Here is a 10,163-nt window from a genome sequence, read left to right as displayed (position 1 = left end):
TGTCAACCCAACAGACACTTTCGGAGATACCCGTAGTATACCTTTATAGTCACCCAGTTACGTTGTGACATTTGGTATACCCAAAGCACTCCTACGGTATCCGGGAGTTACACGATCTCATGGTCTAAGGAAAAGATACTTGACATTGGAAAAACTCTAGCAAACGAACTATACGATCTTGTGCTATGTTTAGGATTGGGTCTTGTCCATCACATCATTCTCCTAATGATGTGATCTCGTTATCAATGACATCCAATGTCCATAGTCAGGAAACCATGACTATCTGTTGATCAACGAGCTAGTCAACTAGAGGCTTACTAGGGACATGTTGGTGTCTATGTATTCACACATGTATTACGATTTCTGGATAACACAATTATAGCATGAATTAAAGACAATTATCATGAACAAGGAAATATAATAATAATCCTTTTATTATTGCCTCTAGGGCATATTTCCAACAGTCTCCCACTTGCACTAGAGTCAATAATCTAGTTACATTGTGATGAATCGAACACCCTTGGAATTCTGGTGTTGATCATGTTTTGCTCTAGGGAGAGGTTTAGTCAACGGATCTGCTACATTCAGGTCCGTATGTACTTTACAAATATCTATGTCTCCATCTTGAACATTTTCACGAATGGAGTTGAAGCGACGCTTGATGTGCCTGGTCTTCTTGTGAAACCTGGGCTCCTTGGCAAGTGCAATAGCTCCAGTGTTGTCACAGAAGAGTTTGATCGGCCCCGACGCATTGGGTATGACTCCTAGGTCGGTGATGAACTCCTTCACCCAAATTGCTTCATGTGCTGCCTCCGAGGCTGCCATGTACTCCGCTTCACATGTAGATCCCGCCACGACGCTCTGCTTGCAACTGCACCAGCTTACTGCCCCACCATTCAAAATATACACGTATCCGGTTTGTGACTTAGAGTCATCCAGATCTGTGTCGAAGCTAGCGTCGACGTAACCCTTTACGACGAGCTCTTCGTCACCTCCATAAACGAGAAACATTTCCTTAGTCCTTTTCAGGTACTTCAGGATATTCTTGACGGCTGTCCAGTGTTCCTTGCCGGGATTACTTTGGTACCTACCTACCAGACTTACGGCAAGGTTTACATCAGGTCTGGTACACAGCATGGCATACATAATAGAACCTATGGCTGAGGCATAGGGGATGACACTCATCTCTTCTATATCTTCTGCCGTGGTCGGACATTGAGCTGAGCTCAATTTCACACCTTGCAACACAGGCAAGAATCCCTTCTTAGACTGATCGATATTGAACTTCTTCAATATCTTATCAAGGTATGTGCTTTGTGAAAGACCTATGAGGCGTCTTGATCTATCTCTGTAGATCTTGATGCCTAATATATAAGCAGCTTCTCCAAGGTCCTTCATTGAAAAACTCTTATTCAAGTAGGCCTTAATGCTGTCCAAAAGCTCTATATCATTTCCCATCAAAAGTATGTCATCTACATATAATATGAGAAATGCTACAGAGCTCCCACTCACTTTCTTGTAAACGCAGGCTTCTCCATAAGTCTGCATAAACCCAAACGCTTTGATCATCTCATCAAAGCGAATGTTCCAACTCCGAGATGCTTGCACCAGCCCATAAATCGAGCGTTGGAGCTTGCACACCTTGTCAGCATTCTTAGGATTGGCAAAACCTTCCGGCTGCATCATATACAATTCTTCCTTAAGGAAACCATTAAGGAATGCCGTTTTGACGTCCATTTGCCATATCTCATAATCATAGAATGCGACAATTGCTAACATGATTCGGACGGACTTCAGCTTCGCTACCGGTGAGAAAGTCTCATCGTAGTCAACCCCTTGAACTTGTCGATAACCCTTAGCGACAAGCCGAGCTTTATAGATGGTCACATTACCATCCGCATCTGTCTTCTTCTTAAAGATCCATTTATTTTCTATGGCTCGCCGCTCAACGGGCAAGTCAGTCAAAGTCCATACTTCATTTTCATACATGGATCCTATCTCGGATTTCATGGCTTCCAGCCATTTGTCGGAATCCGGGCCCGCCATCGCTTCTTCATAGTTCGAAGGTTCACCGTTGTCTAACAACATGATTTCCAAGACAGGGTTGCCGTACCACTCTGGTGCGGAACGTGTCCTATTGGACCTACGAAGTTCAGTAGCAACTTGATCTGAAGTTTCATGATCATCATCATTAACTTCCTCTCTAGTCGGTGCAGGCAACTCAGGAACATTTTCTTGAGTTGCGCCATTTTCCGGTTCAAGAGGTAATACTTCATCAAGTTCTACTTTCCTCCCACTTACTTATTTTGAGAGAAACTCCTTCTCTAGAAAGGATCCATTCTTGGCAACAAAGATCTTGCCTTCGGATCTGAGGTAGAAGGTATACCCAATAGTTTCTTTAGGGTATCCTATGAAGACGCATTTTTCCGACTTGGGTTCGAGCTTTTCAGGTTGAAGTTTCTTGACATAAGCATCGCATCCCCAAACTTTTAGAAACGACAGCTTAGGTTTCTTCCCAAACCATAATTCATACGGTGTCGTCTCAACAGATTTCGACGGAGCCCTATTTAAAGTGAATGCGGCAGTCTCTAAAGCATAGCCCCAAAATGACAGCGGTAAATCGGTAAGAGACATCATAGATCGCACCATATCTAATAGAGTGCGATTACGACGTTCGGACACACCATTACGCTGAGGTGTTCCAGGCGGTGTGAGTTGTGAAACTATTCCATATTTTCTTAAGTGTGTGCCAAATTCGTGACTCAAGTATTCTCCTCCACGATCTGATCGCAGGAACTTGATTTTCCTGTCACGTTGATTCTCAACCTCACTTTGAAATTCCTTGAACCTTTCAAAGGTCTCAGACTTGTGTTTCATTAAGTAGACATACCCATATCTACTCAAGTCATCAGTGAGGGTGAGAACATAACGATAACCACCGCAAGCCTCAACACTCATTGGACCGCACACATCAGTACACTACAAGAAATATGTCAACTTATGACCACCACTATTGGTCACTGAAAGGTCACACATTTCCATTTATGACCTTTTTGTGACCAAAAACATAAGGTCAAAAGCTGGGCGTCGTAAACTGACTATAGCGACCTTTCTTCTGGAATGGTCGCAAACGTTTATGACCAAAATACGTCTACTGTGGCGTTTTGGTCACTAGCAACCTCCCCAGGCCACGTAGGCATCCAGCGTGGCAAGCTGACATGGCACAAGATTCAGCCCGGTCCAATTCGATTTTCTACATGGGCCTAGCCCAACAATTCGGCCTTTTTACTGTATTTTTTTCCTATGCTTTTATTAGCTACATGGGTCTGGCCCAACAATTCAGCCTTATTAATTTCTTTGCGTGGCCCTTTTAATAGCATATTTTCTTTTTGATCATGTATTTTTCTGGGCCATTTCTTTGTTGGGCCTCTCATGTTTTTTATATGTATCATGGGTCCACTAGTCAAATGGATCCCAGTTATCATGTTCTCATAAGTGGGTCCAAGTTGTCAGGTTCTAGCAAGTGGGTCCGACTTGTCAGGGCCATATTCCTCATTTCATTTTGACAGTAAATAAATAACCAATATTTAAATTGGCACCGACAAAATACACATATAATACTTCAAATAACAACAACCAGATTCAGTATAGAGCCAGATTCTGTATGGAGCTCCTGCTCTACAAATAACACGCAATACAATGGTGCTCCTGCTCTACAAATAACTCTACAAGTGGAGTAACTAATTTACAAGCTCTACAAGCACTATATTCTTCAGGATGGAGCTCCTTCGATAGCATTACAAACAGGCAAATGCACCTGCTCCTGCCATAGTCAGGACTGAGCTAATACGGTCGCCCTGTTACATGAATCAGGAGAGAAGAATCAGAAAACTGGAGCCAATATATTATGAAGAGACCATTCAATAAAAAGGACAAGTTCTTCAGAATGATAACACAAATTCAGCTAGCACAATGCTTTTAGAAGTTACAAAAAATAACGATTACTACATGGCAGATGATCATGAAGAGTATAAACACATCTTAAATCTTACTTGTAAAAACAGAATACATTAGTGCAGGGAGTTCAGGCAGAAAACATACTACCATAGTGTGCCCCTGGTTAGCCCGAATCAGCAGCTCGCCATACTCCTCCAACAGACTGAACCTCTACTTGCTGTCTCGCCTGACCGCCTACACGTGAGAAGGCAAAAAAACATTTACTTAAAGCATCTTACAATTCACAGCAGTTCGAGACAGACCCACTTAATTTTACAGCATATAGAGATTTCACAATCAACGGTCATGGAGCTAGGCTGCTAGCTATCAAGATGAAAACAACATGTAGCAGATACATTGTACAAACAGGAATTTGGCTGAAATCCTAGGTCACAAACCCGCAACATCGCATTAACACTGCATGTGCAATGATTTGGCTAACAAGTGCAAACAACACGAGACACATACTGTAGCACAACTAAGAACAACACAGGCCATAGAAATAATATAACCAGTCAAGGGCAGCTCTAAGCAAGCATAGTTGCACATGCAAATTCAACTGTCTAGTTAAATGCTCTACAGGTCTTCTAAATTGCTCGACAGATAAAAACAGCGCAAAATACTTCATGAAAGCACGAAATCATTACATTGTACTGGTACTGAAACAGAAACAGGAACAAATCGAGCATCGGCTCCAACGCAGATCGGGAATACAGCAAGTATCAAAAATAAACTACTAGAGTACATAGAAATTCCATGCAAATGAGTAATTCCATAATACAGTTTCTTTTTTTGAAGAGTTGCATATCACAATAAAAACAGATACAATGTTTAATTGCCCGAGGCTAGAACAGTATAGTAAAGAACACAGAACATTCAAGGCATGCATACATTATTAATTAAAAGAGAGGATCTATCAATAAGGATGAGTTAACCCATGCATTCCTTACATATGAGAGCATTAGAATACAGTTAACAAATGCACTTTCACCATCAAATCTGAAGTAATACAACCAATCATAGTTAAAATGGCTGGGATGTAACTCATATCTATACGCATGTCACATACTAGCATAGATCTTAAACGAGCTGAGTTAAGGAAAAATTAATGACTGAAACAATTCTAACAACAAGCTGGTTAAGCGGTGCAGCCTTCCAGGTACCATTGCATACCCAACTTATAATATTGCCATCAAACTTCCACATAAATGACAAGTCAAACATGCTGATGGACAACAGAATTTAGCTCATACAATGCAAAACTATTGTACACAAAACCACAGTTTGGATCTATCTAGCAAACCGTTTTAAGAACAAATCACATCAAGACATGGACAGTAAAGGCAATCATTTTAGAAGGCTTGGACTGCATATACAAGTTGATAATGGAACTAACAGAGTTTAGCTTATGTAGTTCAAGAATTATACTCCCTCCGTCCAAAAATAAGTGACTCAACTTTGTACTAACTTTGTACTAAAGCTAGTACAAAGTTGAGTCACTTATTTTGGGACGGAGGGAGTACTTGACATTGGAACGCTAGCACGTGGAAATTGGAGGAACTGAAACTGCATCCACCGGGCAGAACCAGCTGTGCATGGCTGTTGCAGCTGAAAAAGACTGCCTCAGTCAACCTATTATTTTGCTTGGGATGAGGATGATCCACAAAAATGAGTAAGATATTATTGGCATCAGCTGAACTAGCAGTAGTGCATCTAACTGAGATACGGATAAAGACAGGTAAAAGCTGAGACAAAGTAGCTACTGGCCTGCTACATCAAGGAATCCCTCTCTATCTCTCTGCTTGCATGTTTTCAAGCACACGAGGGAAAACTAACAAGCTACCAGTACAAACCTAATAAATAACAAACAGAGGAGGCTCCACGTCCAAGGCCACCAGATGATTAGCATCTCCACCAGACGATCTACAATCACAAGTCCAAGGCCACCAGATGATTAGCAGTGGCTCGACTAATCAACTATTCACTACTGGAGTAATGATTACCAAGTTATCCGTCACATCTTGCTGTTGGCAACATCACACAACAACCAGAGTGTCGTCGTCCACCTCGCCCTTGAGGTCAAGCAGCTCGAAGATGAGGCTCCACGTCGCGTGCACAGCTACAAATTAACGCATGCATATGGATCAGTACAGGAACGCCCCAACCAAAAGCGGAATGGGAGGATCAGAGAAAGCAAGAGAAGGTGGAGGATGTGTGCAGGGAGGGGGGAATGTCAGTACCTGGAACCGGACGAAGAAGGTGGAAGACGGCTGCGTGAGAATCCTCTCGGTGCCGCCGCACCCTCCTAGTGAGTGCAGATCCGGGGCCTCACTTGGTCACTACCAGATGTGACCCTTGTCGAGGACGTGGCCGATAGCCGCGAGGACGAGAAAGATGCAGCTCGTCGTGGATCTAGGAGGGCCACTGCGTCACCTGCTTGATCCGGGAGCGCTGGTGGTGCGTGCACCTGCGTGAGGAGGGAAGACACAACACGTAAGGTAGAGTAAGGGAAGCCGAGGGGAGAACAGCAAATCGACATATTGCCTTACCTATACGAGCAGCAGAAGCACGCGCGGATGGCGTCGTCGACCGAGCGGAAGCAGACGTGGGGATGCAGCCAACTCGCCATGGAGATGGAGCACCAGGTGCAACCCATGGGCGGATCTGGAAGCCGATGCCATGGAGGAGATGAGCTCCAGGTCCAGCCCCTGGGTGGATCTGGGAATGATCGAGGAGAGGTCGACGGCGGGGTGGTGCAGCCGCCATGGGCGAGGATGACGGCGGGGTGGTGGCGGCCGCCGTGGGCGAGATCGATGGCGGGGTGGGGGCGGCGGTTGTGGACAAACACGGTGGATCCGGGCGGGGCTGGGGACGGGACCGGGGGAGGATGGTATCTACACGAGGCCATCGCCGGGGTTTGTGGCGTGGTGGAGGCGGCCGTGAGGAGGGAAGGAGGAGAAGGCGAGGGAGGGAGGGCGCCGCCGCCGGCGATGGGAAGCTAGGGTTAGAGAGGGGTGGCGGCGTCGATCTGGATCGGATCGAGATCTGAGGGAGGGAGAGGGCGGCGGCTGTGGGTGCGGGTTGTGTTAGGTCTAGTTAGGTGAGACGGTGGGGGGTCAAGTCTGCCGTTAGATTAGGGACGATCGGACGGTTCAGATCGCCTATGGTAGGGTGATCCGGGAGAGACGTCCTGATTGGTTGAAGACTATGGCTGTAATTTAAAATATAGTCTTTAAGTGCTAAAAACAAAGGGGTTTATGAAGCAACTACCAATAATATTTTGCAAAATGGAACCACTAAAATTTTCACTCAAGTTACACCACATTTTATGGATGATGATAACCAACTTGTATGCATTTCCAATCGTTCTAGCCTTTTTTGGCCATTTAAGTTTTGTAAGATTCCATCTGCAGCTACGAACGGTTATGCCCATGGTTTTAATCGTGTTTTGAAATTGGCATAAAGAATTAAAGAAATCAAAAAATGGAAAGCCTTTGCATTGTGTGATCTAGTGTCTAGGAAAAAACAAACTTCTAACACGATAATTACTTTTAAAAAGTCTACTTAAATAGTCAATCTTATGGTCACATTCTTGGCATAGTCTACTCAATGACCTCATATCGTGCACAAGGGTGCATCCTGGAATGGCAAACAATTTTGCCTAAGGAATCTTTTATTTTCTTTGGACGAAAAATCAGTTTTCCATTTTTTTGATTGCCCAAAATGAGTTTTTTTGTGAAGGGCCTACCATATATTTGTTGCAAAATTGTACCTAATCAATTTTATAAAATACTAGGCCATATATAATGCACAATTGACCAAATGGTCGGGTGTAAAAAGTTTTGATCCACCTCTGGTGAAAAAGACAAATTCCCGCTGATTCAGCAGGAAGCGGGTCAAATTTGAACTGTAGCTACCTCGTAGTTTGCTATTTATTTTTTCCAAAAATCATTTCTAGGTACATAAGTATCTATTTAATCAGAGAAATACCAAAAAAATTCCAAGATTCAACCAATACCTAGGAACGGTCAAGCCCGCCGTTTTGACCGCATTTTGAAACGGGCATAAAAAATTCAAAAAAATTCAAAAAATTGGGAAAACTTCGCATTGTGTCATTATATATGACCAAGTTTTCAGGAAAAATAATAAACTTGTAATACGATGTTGCCTAAGGAAGTTTTCATTTATTTTGGACGAAAAAATCATTTTCCATTTTCAGAGTGCCCAAAATGAGTTTTTTTGTGAAGGACCTACCAAATAATTGTTGCAACTTTGGACCAAATGAATTTTATAAAATACTAGGCCATATTTAATGCACAATTGAGCAAATAGTTGGGTGTCACAAGCTTTGATCCACCTCTGGTGAAAAAGACAAATTTCTGCCGATTCAGCTAGAAGCGGGTCAAATTTGAACTGCAGCCGCCTCATAGTTTGCTATTTATTTTTTTCCAAAAATAATTTCTAGGTACATAAGTATCTATTTAATCATAGAAACACCAAAAAATTTCCAAGATTCAACCACTAGCTAGGAACGGTCATTCCCGCCGTTTTGACCGCATTTTGAAACGGGCATAAAAAATTCAAAAAAAATCAAAAAATTGGGAAACCTTCGCATTGTGTCATCATATGTGGCCAAGTTCCTAGGAAAAATAACAAACTTGTAATACGGCAATTATTTTAAAAAAGTGTTCTCAGAAACGAGCTATCACGTGTGGAGATCAATGGCTTTCAAGCCAAATGATCAATCTTATGGCCACATTCATGGCATAGTTTGTTCAAATGATCTCATATTGTGCACAAGGGTGCATATTGGAATGGCAAACAATGTTGCCTAAGGAAGTTTTCATTTTCTTTGGACAAAAAAACCATTTTCCATTTTTCGAGTGCCCGAAAGGAGGTTTTTTTGTGAAGGACCTCCAAAATAATTGTTGCAAAATTGGACCAAATCATTTTTCTAAAATACTAGGCCATATTTAATGCACAATTGACAAAATGGTTGGGTGTAAAAAGTTTTGATCCACCTCTCGTGAAAAAGACAAATTTCCGCCGATTCAGTTGGAAGCGGGTCAAATTTGAACTGCAGCTGCCTCATAGTTTGCTATTTATTTTTTCCAAAAATCATTTCTAGGTACATAAGTATCTATTTAATCAGAGAAACACCAAAAAATTTCCAAGATTCAACCACTAGCTAGGAACGGTCATTCCCACCGTTTTGATCGCATTTTGAAACGGGCATAAAAAATTCAAAAAAATCAAAAAATTGGGAAACCTTTGCATTGTGTCATCATATGTGGCCAAGTTCCTAGGAAAAATAACAAACTTGTAATATAGCAATTATTATAAAAAAGTGTTCTCAGAAACGAGCTATCATGTGTGGAGATCAATGGCTTTCAAGCCAAATGATCAATCTTATGGCCACATTCATGGCATAGTTTGTTCAAATGATCTCATATTGTGCACAAGGGTGCATATTGGAATGGCAAACAATGTTGCCTAAGGAAGTTTTCATTTTTGTTGGACGAAAAAACCATTTTCCATTTTTTGAGTGCCCGAAAGGAGGTTTTTTTGTGAAGGAACTACCAAATAATTGTTGCAAAATTGGACCGAATCATTTTTATAAAATACTAGGCCATATTTAATGCACAATTGACAAAATGGTTGGGTGTAAAAAATTTTGATCCACCTCTCGTGAAAAAGACAAATTTCCGCCGATTCAGTTGGAAGCGGGTCAAATTTGAACTGCAGCTGCCTCATAGTTTGCTATTTATTTTTTCCAAAAATCATTTCTAGTTACATAAGGACCTATTTAATCATAAATACATGGTTTGGTGGCGATACGTCGAGGTTTGGGCGGTGGCCGAGGGCCTCAACTCTAGAGCGCGTAAACTCGCATGCCCGTCGCGTGGTCACCGCGTGACCGTAATGTTGCCATGTGTTCTGGGCAGCTTAGGCATGTCTAGTGGGTTGGGCACTCCCCAGGTTGGTGCTAGGAAGAAACTTACAACATAAGATTCTCACGGGAAGACCGATCGATGCTCAAACATGAATTAGCAGCCAAGTGTTTGATTAGCGGTACGGGAAATGCACATGGCCAATGGGCGTGAGTTTTGGCTGAGGATGATCATCTACTAAGGAGAATGTCTTCACAAATTTTTAGCTCAAAAGGA

The sequence above is a fragment of the Triticum urartu genome, chromosome 1 (genome assembly GCF_003073215.2).
Source record: "Triticum urartu cultivar G1812 chromosome 1, Tu2.1, whole genome shotgun sequence".
NCBI classification, from domain to species: Eukaryota; Viridiplantae; Streptophyta; class Magnoliopsida; order Poales; family Poaceae; genus Triticum; species Triticum urartu.
The sequence above is the reverse complement of the archived record's forward strand: the minus strand, read 5'-3'. Positions refer to the sequence as shown.